The sequence below is a fragment of the Rutilus rutilus genome (genome assembly GCF_951802725.1).
Source record: "Rutilus rutilus genome assembly, chromosome: 7".
NCBI classification, from domain to species: Eukaryota; Metazoa; Chordata; class Actinopteri; order Cypriniformes; family Leuciscidae; genus Rutilus; species Rutilus rutilus.
This window is the reverse complement of record NC_140221.1, coordinates 33,373,141-33,391,871: the sequence shown is the minus strand read 5'-3', so window position 1 is coordinate 33,391,871 and position 18,731 is coordinate 33,373,141. Positions and strand designations below refer to the sequence as shown.

At 38.0% G+C, this 18,731-nt stretch overlaps 1 protein-coding gene across 24 annotated transcripts in view; it reads right to left on the bottom strand.

The window, feature by feature from the left end:
- arvcfb (ARVCF delta catenin family member b) overlaps window positions 1-18,731 on the bottom strand; it is a 206,360-nt gene that overhangs the window by 118,600 nt on the left and 69,029 nt on the right. For all 24 annotated transcript variants that reach the window (XM_084412992.1, XM_084412979.1, XM_084412981.1 and 21 more), the window contains exon 2: window positions 5,631-5,743. The gene's annotated coding sequence lies outside the window, so the exon portion shown is untranslated. The remainder of the gene's footprint in view (window positions 1-5,630; window positions 5,744-18,731) is intronic.

Sequence of the window (18,731 nt, the reverse complement as noted above, 5' to 3'; positions counted from 1 at the left end):
TTTTGATTAGTTGTCTATTCAGAATCGTAATCTCTATTTTAAATAATCGTGCAGCTCTAAACAACAGCATTAGTGACTTGCCTTAGCAAACACAACTATTTAATTTTGACAACTAATACACATTTTGAGAGCTTTACTAACAATGTATATGTGAATTACTTTATTGCTATATAATAATACTATTCAAAATTAAACAGAGAAAGTAAATGAGATGTTGCCCAAACCCTCAATTAAGACCAGCTATCAAAATTCTTCACAGTGTATAGAGGGGCACGGTGCTCTCATCATGGGATTAACTGAGCTATGATGATGAGGCGTTTATGATGATGAACCCCTGCTTTAGGATTACAGAAGCTGCCTCTCCCATACTCCCTATTTCAGGGAGTACAGAGGCAGATGGGAAATAGGTCTCTGCCTCTCTGAATAACTGCAGGAGAATGACAAGCATGTCAGACATGCCCACTGCACTTCTCACGACCACCAGCCATTGAACTGCACTTCAAATATTTAAAAGTAGTGAAGCATTCCACGTCTGGTTTGGAGCTGGTTTTGCTAATAGTCTGGAGAAAAAAAAAAAAGAACAGTTCATTGACAGCTAATTGTTCCTGCAGGAATATCCCATCTGTATGCTGCATTAACCTTACAGAGAGCTTTACTGCACTGATGGCAATATGGATACCTGATCTAATGATTGTACTACAGATTAACAAAGATGAATGTACTGATTTGCCAACAAGGCAGTTAAACTTAAAAGGATAGTACACACACAAATATAAAAATTATGTAATTTACTACACTCCAAACCTGTACGACTTTCTATCTTCTGCGGAACACAAAAGATAAAGAACGCTGGGGTCCAAACTACATTTGAAACCAATTAGGCCTAACATTCATTGCAAAGAAGAATCTTATTTTTTGCTTCACAGTAGCAAGAAAGTCATAAAGGTTTGAAATCATATAAGGGTGAGTCGCAATAATGACCGAATTCTTTTCGAATCACCAATATGTCCTTACAGGGAGACGGTGCCTGTAACACTGTTTTGATTAAAAGTGCCTGATAATTGACAAATTTGTAATCGGTTGTGTCAACAAAATAAATAGGCTAAATAAAAAAGTACACAATACATATAGGATTTAGTAGCAATTACTAATGGGCAGAAATGTTTTTTATTCCTGGAGACGAATAAACACAGTCAACATGAACTGTGCTTGTGCTGGCACAGTGTTTTTCCTCAGGGATAAATACATTAAACCCCAGTGCTAAAAATAGCTTTGTAATAAATTTACGCACGCAGTCGGAGCTTTCTGCGTGGTTCCAGAGAAGAGATGAAGCAGCAGCAGAGCATTTAAAAACCCCGGCTTGAAAAATCCTCAACAACAAATCCATCCGGGGTTGGGGAACACCTATGGTACATAGCCAACACAGGAAACACTAACTTCGCTTCTGTTAAGGTGAGAAAACATTAGGACAATTGTGTTTACAGTGCACAGACCTGCTACACCTCAACCCAAAAAAACCTGAAACAACACAAAGCTTATGAAACACAGAGAAAGGCGGATATATAACAAGGCCCAGAAAGTATTAACTAGATTTGTATCATCCAAAACTTGCCTACACAATGTTGGAGTTGGCCTGATGATTTCTGAACAAACAAAATAAGCCTAAAAGCTGCATTTTTCATGTTATCATTCATGTCTGTAGCAAAAAAAGGGATGAGTTGTGCCTCCATAGCAAGCAACACTAACGCATGGTTGCTGCAGATAAATAAGGAGGGGGCAACTAGACAAAAAACTGGTGGGAACAGAAATCTTTTAACAGTTTTTTTTTAGATAAATGGGCAGAACTGGCTTGGATCCCCCGCCCCAATTAGAGAATGGTCTCATTTCATTAACCCCAGCCAATCCCCTCTTCAAAAAGATAAACCCTCTCATTTCTCCTCTGGGGGCAGAGGTCCAACATAAATAAATCACCAGTCCAGCTCCACCTGAGGCCCATCTGTGTGTGCAGGGTCCGTAGAGTAATGAAAATCCTCATTTGATGCTGTTCAGCGATCAGTTTTGCACGTTCAAAGTGTGCTGGGCGGAGAATTGGGTAGAGGGAGGCTGATCCTGGACCAAGAGCTCCAGCTAAGTGTAAAGAAGACCAAAGACAAGGCCCTCAAGAGCACCTGGTCCCATTTTAACACTCATCTGCTCCTCTCCAACTGAGTTTAGATACCAAATTAGGGATGTATCAAGCTCAATCACTCAGATTTAAACAAAGGGACGTTAACAACCTCAAAGGTTGAGCCGTGCTGCGTTATATGTCACTGCACTTATGATGAATTTCTGGGCTGGTGCTTTTCGGTAATCTAATATATTTTGTTCCAAGCACAACGTGTCAAAAGGGGAGCCCTAAGAGGGAATGAAAAATCGTTAGAATTTAAAGACTGTTACAGTTTACAGAAGATCTCTAGGATTTACTATGGATTAAGTGCGCAAGAGATTTCATTCAAATTATACAGTAACTCTCATTTACGGTATATGAATGACCGAAGCTCCGTAATCCAAGCTAAAAATACAAAAACAGCACAACATTTTTTAGAACTTAACTAGGGTAAGCTCACTCAAAAATGAAAATTGTTTACTCACGCTCATGTCATACCAAACCCATATAGCCATATAGCTTTCGATTTACAAATATCATTCACAATCTTTTTAGGAACTTTTTGTAGGGCCAAAGCTTTGGGTGAATAGACTTTAAATGGAGGGACAGAAATCTCTCAGGTTTCATTCAAATAACTTAATTTGTGTTTTGAAGATGAACGAACGTCTTAGAGGTTGTAACTGTAAAGATCCTTAATAAAGTATATTTTAAAAGTGTATTGAAAACTGCTTCATCATTTTGCTGTGAAAATCTATACTGTCATAGTCAATATTGCCTTGAATTTGAGATTCAAAGCAGCTAGCACTATGAAAAGCTGTGTTTATCCCTCTTTTTTTTCCCAAGTCTTTGCTTTTTGAACTGACTCAGGCTGTGAGAAGCCTCTCGGAATGAACCAGCATCGAGAGAGTTAGAAAAACATCCTCGGCAACGCTCAGGTTCCAAGTCCTTAAATAATACAGTGCGTTATAGTAAAGGTAAAATAAATCAAAGGCATGCCATGCTGTAACGCCTCTCAAAGAGGATGCATCTTCATTGTACTTACAGAGAGTAGGCTATACACATTTCACACAGAATTATACATCTTCACCAATTGATTATACTCAGAGAATAGGGAGGCAAGTAAAAGGAGAAAAAAAAGATACATCACGCTACGTTCACCATGACAAATGACAAATCTTAAAATATGTCAGTGCAGGTAGATTTCAGGTAAAACAGCTTAAACATGCATTTTAGTCTGGGACTAGACTTAAACCTTATCTGTGAAACCGGGGAATAAAGTTGTTTTGTCTCAAGATCTACACCAGTAATGTTTTTTTCCTAAGGCTCATTTATAAAAGCTACTTAAATGCCATAATTGAACTAAGGCCTAATCCTGACTTAATCTTAAGGCCTATAACTGATTAAAATTGTATACTGCAAAAAATCCTTTTCTGAATTAGTATTTTTGTCTAATTTTACAGTTAAAGTACGAGCCTTTCACTCTGGGCACATTTGCTGCGGTCTGAGTCCGAGTCCGAGCGTGATTGTTCCCGGAGTCAAACTGTCATCCTTTACATGTGTTTTGTTGAACTAACGACATTGTCATCAACTAAAACGTATACGCAGGTTACTTTACTTCCTGAAAAAGTGCTCACCAGAGTTCTAGTTGCTCCTGGGTCCGCATGACAGCTTTCTCATTCCAATTTTTTGATGTGAACCGTGTCCTGTTTTGAACTTAACTGCCAGTGTGAAAGCACCCTTAGAATCGCAGAAACAAGATAACTTTACTTGAGAAGCAGAACTGCAAAAGATAGTAAGCAGTTGCAACTCAAGTAAAATATGAATATTTATTTGAAGGGTTCTTAGCCATTTTTACAAGAAAAACTTTTATTTTTCTATTTAAAAACTCAAATGTAGTTTTGTCACAAATTTCCTTCGCAGTGTATTTTGAGTATTATACTGTCTACTGTACATTGAAAGCAAACCTCACAACATCTAGGGAATCCAAATAATCACTGGAGGTTTTACAGTCATTTCCATGTGGCACCACAAAAAGAAATCATGAAAACAATCATACGTGGATCAAATGACCTACAGGCACAGATTACGCACCTGATAGAGCTATAGAGTCACTATATGCACACTACTGTTCATAAGTTTGGGGTCGGTATTTTGTTTTTTACAGAAAAAAATAATAATACTTGTTTTCATCAAGGATGCATTAAATCAAATCAAAATCTACAGTAAAGATACCTATAATGCTACAAAAGATTTCGGTTTCAAATGAATATTCTTTTGAACTTGATATTCATAAAACGATGTCATGCGTACAGGTACTTTTCATTCATGAGAAGTGCGTTCAAACCAGTAAATTAGTATTAAGACCTATGAATTACAGTAGTGCTAGTGCATTATTCATAATATTATCTTAGTGAGCATAAGAGAGATCTTTAAAAACATTTAAAAATTACTGAACCCAAACTTTTGAATGTTAGCGCACAGTAGTAAATTATATATATATATATATATATATAAGCCTGGCTAACGTCAGACCTCTTCTCATTGAGACGTGGTCTGGGAACCACATGTTCATTTTCTCGTATTTGAGGCGTGGTTTACGAATGCCCAGAGCCGTTTATTGGGCGTTACGAATGTCTATCAAATGCGCCTGTACGTAGCTCATAGCCAATCGTGTCAATTATACGAGGAAGAAGACGAATTAAACTTGCGTTCTAAACTACTTAGAACACTATCTAAGGCTGCATCGAAAGGTAACTTCGCGTCTGATGCCATGTTGGATCCATATCCATAGATACAAACAAACTGCTTCGGTGTGTCGCATAGACGCCGTCGTCGTCTTGCTGCTCCCTCCCCGTTCTGTGATTGGTTCCCTTTTTGAGGGGAAAATCTGGTCCATGGTGTCCAGGCTAGGCTAGGCAAGGCAGCATGGGGAAACCCAGGCTATATATATATATATATAGCATATGACAGACATCACTGGCTGTTACTCATATAAATTGACTATCTATCATTTTTGCATGTCATTTGCATTAAATTGAGTTTTTCAAACTTTCTGACACTTCGCTGTCAATCCCAAAATCCCTGTCAATCCCGCAATCCCCTGTGCGATCCTGCCACTCACCCCTCTTAGAGATTGAATTGATAACGCCCACTCATATCCGTTCATTCAACACCAGCGTACATGTACGGTGAAAACCAATAAATTGTTTCCAACACATACGACACATACATGCATCATTCTAAAGACCAACATCCTCCCTTATATACCTTAAGATATGGCATCAAATATATTTTGTATGCATTTTTATATACTGATACATTTAACTGCATTATGACTACTTTGCAGTCAAAGCTGCAAAAGAAAAGCATTCATCCCCTTTCATAGTACGATGATGAAGGAACAGACAAAGTGGTGAGACTGGCGAAATGATGTGCAGTAATGAAGGGGAGAAAGTGAAAAGCAGACAGACGTTTGGGAGGGTACCTTTGATGTCGGCCAGGCAGTTGGTGTGCGTGTGGACGTGGTGGTTAAGGCTGTTAGAGAGGGCTGACAGGAACTGGAACTCTCCTCCCAAGAACCTCTGCCTGATACAGCAGCTGCAAGAGAGACGACAACACACACGCATCAAACACATGCGATGGGGCCAATCCACGCTGCATCATTAGCAGGTTTATTTACATATTACAACTGTGAGTCTGTGCAACCACACACTCCCCCCCTCAGGGTTCAAGCTGAGAACGTGAAGAGCTGGAATGCATGGCTTTGGATTGTTTACTTCAGTGTTATAAATAGTTTCTCTTCTCCTCATTACAGAGCAACGCCACAGCATTGTATTTACTCATAAGCGTTCCACAAATTAAAGATCTGCATAATGCTGAACCTCTATTCATGAAGGAATTTAGTAAGAAATGTGGCCTGGTGGTAAGCGAGTAAGCTAAGACACGTGCAGCGCCGCTTTTGCAGGTGACCCGAGATCGAATCTTAAAAGGACTTAAAAGCAACTTAAAAGGCAAACCCAGACAAACCCATTTAAAAAAAAAAAATTATTAAAAAATTAAATATTTTCATTTCGTTGTCATATTTTCTTTATTTCTCTATGATCTTCGAGCAGCCCTGCAAAGACTCAGGGGTAATTTCTGAAACTCTTTTTACAAAACAATTCTTCAACACTCTTATTCAGCTAGGGATTACAATATCTTTCCCACAAGGGACTCTTCTCTGCTTCGACTTCAAGGACAGACATGCTCAAAGCACCTTGGATTTGTGGGACTGACATCAAAGGTGAGCTAAGTCAGAATACATTTGTTATCAGGCTCCTCTTTCTCTCTGTCTGAACTGAGCTTTACTGTGTTCTATGCAATAGTGTGTTGTGTTAAATCCATGTCAGCGTGCAGCTAAAATGTCTGCAGTTAGTTCATGTCAAAGAACTTAAACAAAGAAGATGTAAATGACAAAGCTCCCAAATTTTAAAGGGGACCTATCATGCCCCTTTTCACAAGATGTAAAATAAGTCTCTGATGTCCCCAGAGTGTGTATGTGAAGTTTTAGCTCAAAATACCCTACAGATAATTTTTTACAGCATGTTTAAATTGGCACTTTTTGGTGCTCAGAAAAACGCGCTGTTTTAGTGTGTGCCCTTTAAATGCAAATAAGCTGCTGCTGCACGGCACAGGGGGCGGAGCTACATGAGCTCGCGCTCAGTCTCAGGACAATTTCATCTCACGGAATGATGATAATATCAGAAACTCTCAGTAACGGTGTTCATTTCGACCCGGAGTCGGACAATAATGCCTACAGAGTCAGAGTGCTGTATGGAGATGGAACAGGTATAGTTTAGTTTAATTACGGTTATAACGTATTTGTCATCTGCTTGTATGTATCCACTATTAATAGCCTACAAGTCTGCTGTTTCGGACCAGGTCCGAATGATGATCAAAAATATACTGATGAGTTTAATAAAGTTTATTATACATCACACAAAAGATGAAGCGTCAGTTTTACTCCAGAAAATCACCGTAAGAGCTGAGTAAACACAGTATAAGTGGTGCGCAAGTACATAAACGAATTTCGGTAGAGTTGAGGGAGCATTTTCTTTGAAAACAAAATAATTCCACCTCGTCTTCAGCGGCTGCCTCAGATTTCGGGAGTAAATAGAGAGAGCTATGTGGATTAATACATCCAGCCACACAACACAACACTTGGGAGACATTCTCGTCAGTGCAGCAATGGCGGATGTGTACAACTCGCTGTGAACTCGATCAGGGCGGGTCTATGTTAAAACGGCAGTGTCTGTCAACACTCGTGGGCGGGGCCTGTGGCTTTAGTGACGTCACTAAAGCCGCATTCTGAAAACAGGTCCTTGGGAGACACTGCTTATGATTTATGGGGATTAATAAAAAAGGAGTGAGTGGATTTTTTTCACTTTTGGGTGGTTGTGTACACACACTGCCAACACACATTTATGTCCAATCAGTATGCAAAAGTGAATTTTGCATAATAGGTCCCCTTTAACTCTCATGAATAGATTTATTTTACAGTAGATAATGTACAGAATCTTAATGCATATGTATTAATCCTATAAACAATAAGAAAAAGTACCATGATACTATTATGGCTTTTTGGAAATTAACATGTTAGCGCCATTATATTTTTTCAAAATACCCCGGCATACCATGTGTAAATACCATGTTACACAACATGAATATAGTATTCATTCAGGACAATGTTATACAGGACGGTACCATTTGATACCATTCATGCCAAACCATAAGTAATGAGCTAATACAGTCTATTAACCGCTGTGGAATACAGTCCTCTCATTAGTACAACCAAGTAGATGATGTCACATCATTTTCTGAGCTGAATGACTTAAGGGCAAGAAATGCATTGCCAAAGTAAAGAAGAAACCAGAGAATATGTATTTAATGGAATAGTTTACCAAAAAAATGTAATTCGGTCATCATTCACCTCATGTAGTTCCAAACCAGTATGCTGTTATTATTATTTTTTTTTTCATGTGGAACAGAAAAGTAGTCATTTCTGAAGCAACTTTAAGCAGTTCATTGTAACCACATCTGTCAAGTATCCAAAAGCCAGACTGCTACTGAATCCACAGTGCTAGTTCTTTTTAGAGAACCAAAAAAACTGTATCAGTTGGAGCGAATTAAGAGGTTTGAGTTACTGAATTAATGACTTGCTTCCTGAATTGCACCTTCATGTTCGACTGAAAATGATCAAGAAATGTTCAAGAAATGTTTAATGATCATGAAATGTTACTGTGTACTTAAAGATTGTGAAACACATACTGACTCATTGTTCATATGATAACGGAGTTAAAAATACACAACAGTTATTTAAAATAAAACTAAATGAAATTAAATATTTTACCACATTCTTATGTGTTAAATATTTTAATATATAGTTAGAGACAATTGTTAATGGAACCTGAATAAGAACCAGAAGAGTTAAATTCACTAGTGACGATTCTTTAAAAAAATTATACTTGTGCTCGACTTAACAGAAATTAGGTTTGGAATTATATGCGAGTAAGTAAATATTGGCATTAACCTTTTAAATTCCTTGTGCTGGGCAAGTAAATATCTAGAACCACCATCACCATATTAAGGTCACATCAGAGACTCATGAGTCATGACTAGTAAAAAAAATATATATATATATATATTACAAATTTAACCACGTAATACGCCAATATTTCGTAGAATTCTTGCTAGGGAAGATCTAATTGATTGCAGTGTCTTCAAAGAGATTGGCCCAGGAATGGATTTTTCTCTTTGAGGCATAACCTGTGCGAGCAGCAGACAATGTATCTTCCCTCTCCAAGGAGTGAGGGGAGGGAAGAGCGCTTAGGCAGTAATACAGGCAGCATGCCCACAGGAGCATCTTAATTAGAGGAGAGAGAGAAAGAGAGAGAGACTCTGTACTGTGGGGAGTCTGAATAACTGCTGCAAAGGAACAACTCTTCTAGTCTGAGGTGGCAAGGTCAGACCGTCCGGAAACATCCGTAGAAAGTGTAGAATGTGGCTTAACAAGCTCAGCTGAAGAAGTTGGAATGGGTTTAAAATGTGTATACTCATGCCTTGTTAAATGTAGACTAGGCTGTCTCAAAAGTCATGTTGTTGAGCTATGGTGCTCACATAGGTGTTGTAGGTTTGAATACAGCCTGTTTTATGTGTGTCCTCTTGCTATTGTCGCTATAAAAGAAAATTATTAAAAAGCAAAGATTTGAAAGGGTCAAAAACTCAAAATATCCATTATTAATTCGTTTTTTAAACACATCTTCAAGTCATCAAATCTAACTGTCATCCAATGTCAAAGTCAATTGCTCTCTAATGATGATAAACTCTCACTAGCAGTTGGTAACATTCGCACACTCTTAAAAATCTGTCTTTTATGTTGCTTTGACTTTTTGCAGTTTGACAATTGGTGAGACACTTCAAATGCCCAATTGTCAACTTTCAGCTGTCACGTATCTCTCGCACTCCTTCATCATACTAAATGTGAAGGAAACTTATTAGGCTACATGTCATTGAACACAGCGGTTCTTAACCAATTATTTTGTCAAGGTCTTGTCAAAATGTACTCATTGTTAGCGGTATTACTTTGCCTTTTATGCCTGTTTCCAGTCTGCAAAACTACATAAGGCATAATTATAAAAAGAAAATTTTAAGTATAAAGAATGTTACTGCCAACATCCTTATGGTTTATTTACTTGTATCTCTAACAATAGCTACTTTTGCTCAAATCATAGCCAGTGTTGGGGAGTAACGGAATAGATGTACCGGCGTTACGTATTCAGAATACAAATTATGAGTAACTGTATTCCGTTACAGTTACAATTTAAATAGTTGGTATTTAGAATACAGTTACATTGATGAAATCATTGGGTTACATGACGATACTTCTCCGTTTCACGAGTTTATTCACTCTCTAAATAAATTAAGGCAACTCCATGCATTTCCCAGAAGCCCCAATATGAAAACGAAAAAATGTGCGGTTTGCGTGATCAGTCACAATGGAGTTGGAAGAGGAGCAGCGGGAGCTAGAAGCGGAGATGGAGCCGGAACAACAGAGCCAGGGCAAGAATGCGTTTCTATCTTGGAAATTCAAACAGCATTTCACATTAAAGAAAGAGAAGGGAGAACGAAATATAACTGTGCAGTGCAACCTCTGCTTGCCAGCAACCAGCCTCCTTTCAGCGTCCAAAGACTCCACCTCCAACCTGAAGAAGCATCTTAAAGTTATTATTTTTTTAATTAGCCAGGTTTAGTCATCTGCTGTAGTTTTACTGGTCACCTTGCAATTTTATAGTTTTATCAGGTAGCTACCAGGGCAGTAACGATATGCGCTATGAAACAGAAATCGCAACACTCAGATCGGCGAACCTGTTTCGCAGTGTGAGAAGGCAGAATCGTGACACACCCCTTCCAACTCCCAGAGTTATCCTTCCCGTCCAGATCCAATGCTACCACATCTTTAAATTACTATTAGTATTATTTGAAGTTAACAATATACAATACGCAGACCTAGACCACAAAATAAATACTTTAAAATTGGCAATTCCAGCGTTATGGACATGACATTTGCAGTCAAAACTTGAAATAGAAATGCATTTAATACCAATATATTGAAACGTCTGTTTATATATCCATACTCCCTTAATAAAGGAGTCCAGACATACAGTATAAAAAAAAATTTTTTTTAGTACTTCTGTGAATTACACTGCGCAAACCAAAAGTAATACTACCCACCGGATGAAGAAGGGTCGGCTCTCCACAGAACATAAAATATTCATTTTATTAAATTTTTCGTGTTCCCATTTATGAGGAAAAAACTATGTTACGGACGTGACCGCTCTGAAAGCGGCACTAAAAGACTGATTTAAAACTTTCACAGAGACCTCAAACAGAAAGCACAAAGCCTTTCTTTAAAGTGAATTTCGTTTTGTATTAATTGTATCTTAAATTTAATAAATGTTTCATCAACCAATTGCCTGGATTTAATAAATAAGAAATATAGCAGACAATAGATAATCACGACACGGAGGCGCCGGCGCGTGAACTGGAGCTCATCTCATAAATGATCCGAAACTTAGCGTATAAGGTTATACTTGCCTCACAGACATGTCTACTTTTAAACAGAACAATTCAAAACAAAAGAAAACAGACAGTTCTCTGCTTATGTAATCCGTATGAAATGCGCATTTCTCTCTGGCGCGTTTACTACTGCGAAGATCGCGAGTCAGCATCGTCAACTTCATCTCTGCAGCCTACACTGACACAGAAAACAATTGTTTATTAAAGTCCAACTGAAATCAAAATGGACCCTATTTACTTTGTTAGCGCATATTACTAGTCTTGTGGTGAACAATTAATCCGTGCAAGTTAAAACACAGAAAAAAAATGTTTGGCTTCGTAATCTTTAATCAAAATCTGAAAATGCCCCTCCCCTCTGCATTGGAGGACCTTCCCTGATGACGTAGGTTTGACGGCTTGGTTTGGGAAACGCTTAACCACTCCCCTCAACTCGTTAGTCTGTAATGAGCGAGAGATGGAGAGGAGGAGCGCTAGAGTAAAACCCTGCCCTCTATTCAATATTCCTTTTCACTGGGAAATACGTCACAGCACTGGAGAAAAGTCGTTTGCAACTTCCGGTTCACGCGGACTTTAATAAACAATTAAACTATCTCCTTGCTATATTTGACACATTCATAATCATTACTTTTGCCGGTTCTTTGTGACAGCTTTTAGGTGCTTTATTGGCAGCGCCACCCTTACATGTTGCAATGCAAGTTTGAGAGGTGGCGTCCCGACAAATCTCGCGAGAATCACAACTTGCTTTACAGCACGACGTCACATACATCAACAACATATGAAGCAGCCTCTATGGAAGACAATAACACGCATTTCAGACGTGAATCATGGCAGAGTCGATGAAGAAAACGAAGAAAGCGCAGTCGGAAGAGTGCAGAGACTGCTCTGCGTAAGTGGTATTTACGACAGTAATGTTAAATACAAGTACTCCACAGCGACTCTAGGGGTCGCTGTTTGAGAAAAACGGAAACTGCATAGTGTGCCTTTAAAAAATCTTCATTTGTGTTTCTTGAAAATACAATGAAAAGTCTTACGTGTTTGGAAGGACATGATGGTGAGTGATATTTTTATTTTATTTTTTGGGTGAGCTAACCCTTTAAAAGTCTAACTTTGCTAGACTACGGTAAGAATTGTGATGTTCTCTATATTTAGTATGTCATTTGTTGTCTGGTTCAGTAGCTTGTGTTGCTTCATCCTCGACTTCTTCAGCGGTGAAGCATTTCTGCAAAGCATGGCACTGTTCCATAAAAATGGCAAACATTTCCACTTTCCAGGAAAAATATCTAGTGGGATGTTGTGACCTCATACTACTTCACACCATCAGGGCCTGAAATGGCATGTAATCAGAGTGGCAAGAAAAAAAACAAGCTATTTGCTAAAGAGTACACACATCACAGTATTCCAGTCCTCTAGCTGCTCTAATTAGAGGCAAAGTCAAAGACACATTTTGTTGAAATGCCCTTTCATTCTTTGCTGCCCACAAGCAGGGCCAGGATGCTAATTGAGAAACGCTATTGAAAATGACTACCTATCATTATTAGACCTCTCAAGGTAGTGATAATCTTCCAAAGTGGCTAAATTTGCAAGCGGCAAGCACTCAAGACCAGTCTGACCTTTATAATGCCCCCATCTGCAATGAAGAAAAAAAATAAAAAAATAAAAATAAAACCACTTCAGAACTTTACGTAAGCCCTTCAAGTCTCAGCATCCTTCCAGCGAAAAATATTACCTGGAAAGCTTCAGGAGCTAAATTGTAATGGGCAAATCAGCAACCCACAGATCTGCAGGCTTTTTTAACATATAAAAAAAAATTAGTAGACACAAAGTCATTTGAGTCTTAAGACCCAACTGAGTCACATGCATTCAAATGATACAATTGCTCACAAATGTCGGCCAAAAGAATCCCTTACAATGCTGAAAATGTCATTGTCCCTCTTGTGGAGTGAACATGCAAATCTGTGGCAATGTCAACCTTTTACTGATAGAGAGAACAACAGACAGAACAAAAGAACGATAGATATAAAACGAATGATCATCGATCGAACGAACGAACAAACAATTGACGGACGAACGGACAGAGGGAGACTAACAGAAATTAATTGTGAATTCAGGTCTAATAGTTATACATGGTCTGGATGAGTAATATCCACTTCTCTGATGGAGTGTTACAACTTTTCAGAGCTTCCATGGGCCGCCGAACTGAATAAAAGATAGAAGGATCAGAAAATGAACAGCGCCCTAAACCATGTACTGATCATTTATGTAAAACCTTTAGAAGAAAGCTGGGATTGATGCTGCTCCTCATCAAAAACCTACAAGTGAACACAATTCAGAACCTAGTTAAAGTGAAAAAGGAGAGAGAGAGAGTGAGAAAGAGTGTGAGAGAAAGAGAGAGAGAGTGAGTGAGAAAGAGCGTGAGAGAGAGAGAGAGAGAGAGAGAGAGAGAGAGAGAGAGGAGGAAAAAATGTTGCAAGAAAAAAATCAGGGAAATAGGTTTGAAAAGCAGCCTGAGGGGTCTTTGTCATGATGCTAATGAGAATTAACCACTAGAGGTTATTACTCGCCCACTTAAACATTACAGGTGCACTTATATTAACATATTAAATATCATGGAGGTCTAGTAATAATCACAGTTTCATTTCAGTTTAATTCTACAGAACATTAGTTGTAGTGCACAATATTTGACGCACACCAGGTCTCATACAGTATATAGTTATTTAGGACCCTGTAAAATAATGCAGATGAAATCATGAAATGCAAACAAAAATGTACAGTATTTGACATGTTTTGGATTAAACAAACAAAGTAAAATTATGCTTAATTAAAAAAAATGTATTACATTTTTAAAGTTTGTTTATTAAGTTCATTATGAATTCATTCAATTGAGAAAAAATATTGTGAATTTAATAAAACCCCATCCATTGCTAAAAACAAGGCTTACAAAGACCAAGGTAACAATTCAAATGTACAAAAAATATCAGAATATGATACTTTTGAAAATGTATTTGTTATTTTGTAGGAGTACAGAGCTATTAAATGTACTGTTCACCGCAGTGAAGTAGACAACTCACCCATTCATAAAATGCTACTCACTTTGCCTGTCATATTGGCAGGTTCTTCAAATCTTCTTATGGCCATTATTACACCTAAACTAAAGAAAGAACTGTTTCTAAACTAATTGAGTACCAGTTTTCTGGTTCAAAAAGGGTAACTATTTACGAAATGTCCTGAATTAGGCAACATAAGACAGTCTGGCAAATTTGAGCTGTATAGTTTATTGGCTTCTTCTAGATGACAGGAATGAACATGCTGAGGCCCTTTTTCTCCTCTCTTCAGATAAACTGAAGTCTAAACTCTTTTCTTTCATTAAAAATCCCCTTTATATGAGGCTCAAAGGCAATTCAAGGGATACTTTCACATTCAATTATTTGAGCTCTGCCTTTCTATCCTGAGATGTTCAAGAGCAGAGTGCAATAATGAAATTCCTCTTTCAGAAAAAGTGTACAAAAGAAAGGGTTTCTTTAATAAAATCCATTTTACCTTATCTGCAGATAGCTGCGACACAATTACATCATGCTGCACCATATCATAGGGTCTAAGCTGCTGAGAAATGGGTCTAGAAATATAGGAAACAGATGGAAAACAATGTGACTTCACTGAAACACTTACAGAACTTATAGAAGCAATAATATAACCTACTACTGATCTGAACTAACCTGAAATGGCAAAACTAAAGAGCATTACTTATGCTTCAGCAGAGACCATTATATCAAAATATGCTAGTGTGAGTCCACTCCACCTTCAAAGCCTTAAAATAGGCAGATAAAGTATTAATGTTCAGAGTTTCAAACTGTATTTCCCCACCAACTCTTTGTGACCGTGATGAGGGACAACAGGCTTTGAAGCCAAAATCTCAGAAAAAGGAAGGTTGAAAGAGAATGAAGGTAAGGAACATTAATATTGCATCAAGATTATCTCATGCAATGGCTACGAGGGATTTTGTCTCGGATAGTGGAAAGTTGTTGGGGTCTTTATGGAGAGAAAGATAGGGATAAGAATACACTTCATTATGTTTCTAACTCAACATCAGATACTCAAGAAGTCAGATTTCATAAGCCAATCACTGAGCAGGCAGTACATTTAGATATAGACATTATACAACTGTATACCGATTTGCCTTTCAAACACATTAAAATGCACAAATTGTCATTTTGTATTGACATTCCCAACACTGTTCCCGATTCCCGAACCTCTCTGAATTAAAAATAAAATATTTACTTTAAGTACCCCCTGAGATTTTAAAGGGGACTTATAGAGTTGTGCAGGAATGACATTACTTTGTAGGCCAAAACGCAGAAACGAGTTAGCATTTTAGCACTTCCAGTTCCATCGTCCCGGAGCCAATGGGTTTTTTTAATGGGATTTTTGGTTAAATGGCTGAAATAAGGTCTGTGGTAAACACAAGTTCAAGACCCTTTCACGTTTTATTCTACGACATAAAAATACATCAATATTACCCCACTTGTGAAGGCGGTTGCTAACAAGTGGCTAAATGGGACTACAGAGGCTGTCGAGGAGACTAAACGTCATCACGCCGAAAAGGTAAGCTCAGTTCGCTTTTACAGCCTCGTTATGCTTTTAATTGTGCTCTTATAAACTATTCTAACTCAAACATTCTGGGAAAGTGTTTTTAGATAAAAACTGAAAGAGTTGTCGGAAGCTTAGTGATGACGACTGTGGTGTAGTTTGTTGATAGCCTACCTTTAGCTTTTTACTTCTGGCAGCTGCATTTAGGCTTCAACATTCATAAAAGTTGTGTTCATCTGTGAAAATGATCTTGATGGACAAAACGTGCTAGTATCATACATTTTTGTTGATCACAGAGCTTGTTTTTTGCGACAATCCAAAAGCGGATGGGAAAATCGTACTGAGAAAATCCTACATATATATATGTATATGTATGTGGTACAATATTATCCTATTCAAATCAATGTAATAAACAAGTTAGACCAAAACTAATCTAGAAGCAATCAAAAAGTCGTCAGATTATATTATCTAAAATGTGTAGGCTATATCTATACTGAAATATCTGAAATGTTTCCAATACTCATTTTCCGCAGAACAGATAAACTATACCAGTTGCGCTTTCTCGCTCTCTCATCTCTCCAGCGAGTTGATGCACAACCTTCCTCCCCTCACTCACTCGTTTCTTTTGCTCCGGATGAATATTGAGGCTTGAATATTAGGACTTGAATTTCGGAATAGGATTGCTCGTATTGTGCATAATTTTACTCAATCCCGCAGATTTTGTGCTCACACCCAAATTGCACACACATAAAGCAGCCCCTCAGAACTAAATTGAGTTCTTTTTCACTGTTTAATGCGATTAAACAGTGAAATACACACAAAATAATGTCAAAATGCCGGTCTTGGCGAGTTTTCAAGTAAATGCAATCAGTTACGTTTTAAGTGAACTTACAACAGTCGAGAAAGAAAACGCATGTGTAACAATATAAGGGGCCGTTCACAGAGTTTTTTGTGCGTGCAAATTCGTTATTTCAAATGTAGGCAGAAGTAAAAAAATTTCCAGGCGCGCCAATGCTGCGGCGAGATGAAAACCGCAGGTCATGTGACAAAAACCAACCAATCAGCTTCGGCCTTTCCGTAACATCAAAAGCTCGGCCGAACAGCTGATCATAGCTGTACAGGGCGGGTTTTTATTTCTCAGTTTTACTACTAGATATATTTATGGAGATAATGCAAGGGCTAGAAATCAATTAATCCTTTACTGATACTTCCTCGTCATCATGGAGAGCGCAGGTCATGGTTGCATAGCAACGACAGACGGCACGGGAGCGGCGCGGCCACACTTTCCACGCGTTTTTAGACTCGATATGTGAACGGCCCCTAATGGATCCGTGTGTCAGTCAGGTCTTAAAGTGACAGCAGCCTAATATAACTGCTGCCAAATTATGAGATAATATAAAAAATATCTATATGGTAGATTTTCCCAATGGTATCGATGTCAAAATTGTGATCAGTGAAAATGCTGAGTGGCTAGTAACTTTGGAAAACCACTAGCCACAGTGGCTGGTGAGCAAAAAAGTTAATGTCAAGCCCTGATTGCTAACACACTCAACTTTAAAACATCCAAAGTTAAATTAATTTCTTGTGATTTTTTGTGATTACTCTGAAATAGCAGGGAAACTGAACCAACAGGCATTAATATTTTAGCCTTAAAACATGAGCATCAATAGCACTCTATCGCTGTCATGTATCTATTCATCCAGCTAAGCATCTCATATTGAAATAGAATTTAAGTGCCTCAATCAATCATAAATACCATTAAAGTTCAAGCAATGTACATTTCCATTACAGATGATACTACCTACTGCTAAATTCTCACCATCAGCGATTCAGAGTCATTGCATTTGCTAATTTGCAGGACACACATCCCTTCAGTGAAGTTGAGTGCTTTATTACAGACTGCATTAGACAGTATCAAAACGTCCCATCTGAACTTTTATCTCCACTGGCCTCAGAAATGTGTTTGGTGTCAGCTCAGAGCCCGGTCTACAGGCTGGTACACTGACCCAGCCACTTTGGGGGCATGGAGAGTATCAATCGCACTCCAGTGGAGGACGCCGTTATCTGGGTCAGTGCATACCACACTCAAAGCACACTTGTTTTGCTGTCTGGGGGGGTTACAATCAGATACAAGGCCTGGGGGATGGGCAGCTACAGCATAAGGAAACGGAATAAACACAATATAAACCGTAGACCTGATACAATGTTATCAACTTAAGGATATTCAGTTGCAGTGAAATGTTTACATAAACCTTGCGGAATCTGCAAAATGTTAATAATTGTAACAATATAATAGGGATCATAAAAATGTCATAAAAATCTGAAGAACAGTGGGCAGTTTAACTGTTTAGTACAAAAGTCATGGATTGACAAACAGTATTACAAATCAAGTGTATGCAAACGTCTTGAAGTGGTTATTCTGGAGCATCAGGATGTTTTTTACACATTAATTGAGGACATTTTGCCACCAATTTGAGTAAAAAGAAAAATAATACAACAAACATAATGAATTATACATTAGACTTTGTAGAATAGAGACAACAAATAATATGTTATACTGTTTAATGATTCTAAGATTAATTGGAAAATTAGATAAAACTGAGCATTACTCAGTCATTGCGATGTTTCAATGGGACTAATTGGTTGAAGTAATAGATAGAAATACACTTCTTAATTTTGGTCTAGTTCTTCATTTTGATTTGCATCTACATATTTTTAATAAATCCCTGACTGTAATGCACTGGTTGTAGAGAGTGCAAGACGAAAGGAGTAGATTTATTAAATCCACACAGAAAATTCAGGAAATAGTAGGAGGAAACAATAAACACAACCAGGTTTAACACTGAATATACCGGAAAAGGGAACTGAAAGATCTGAGGGCTTAAAG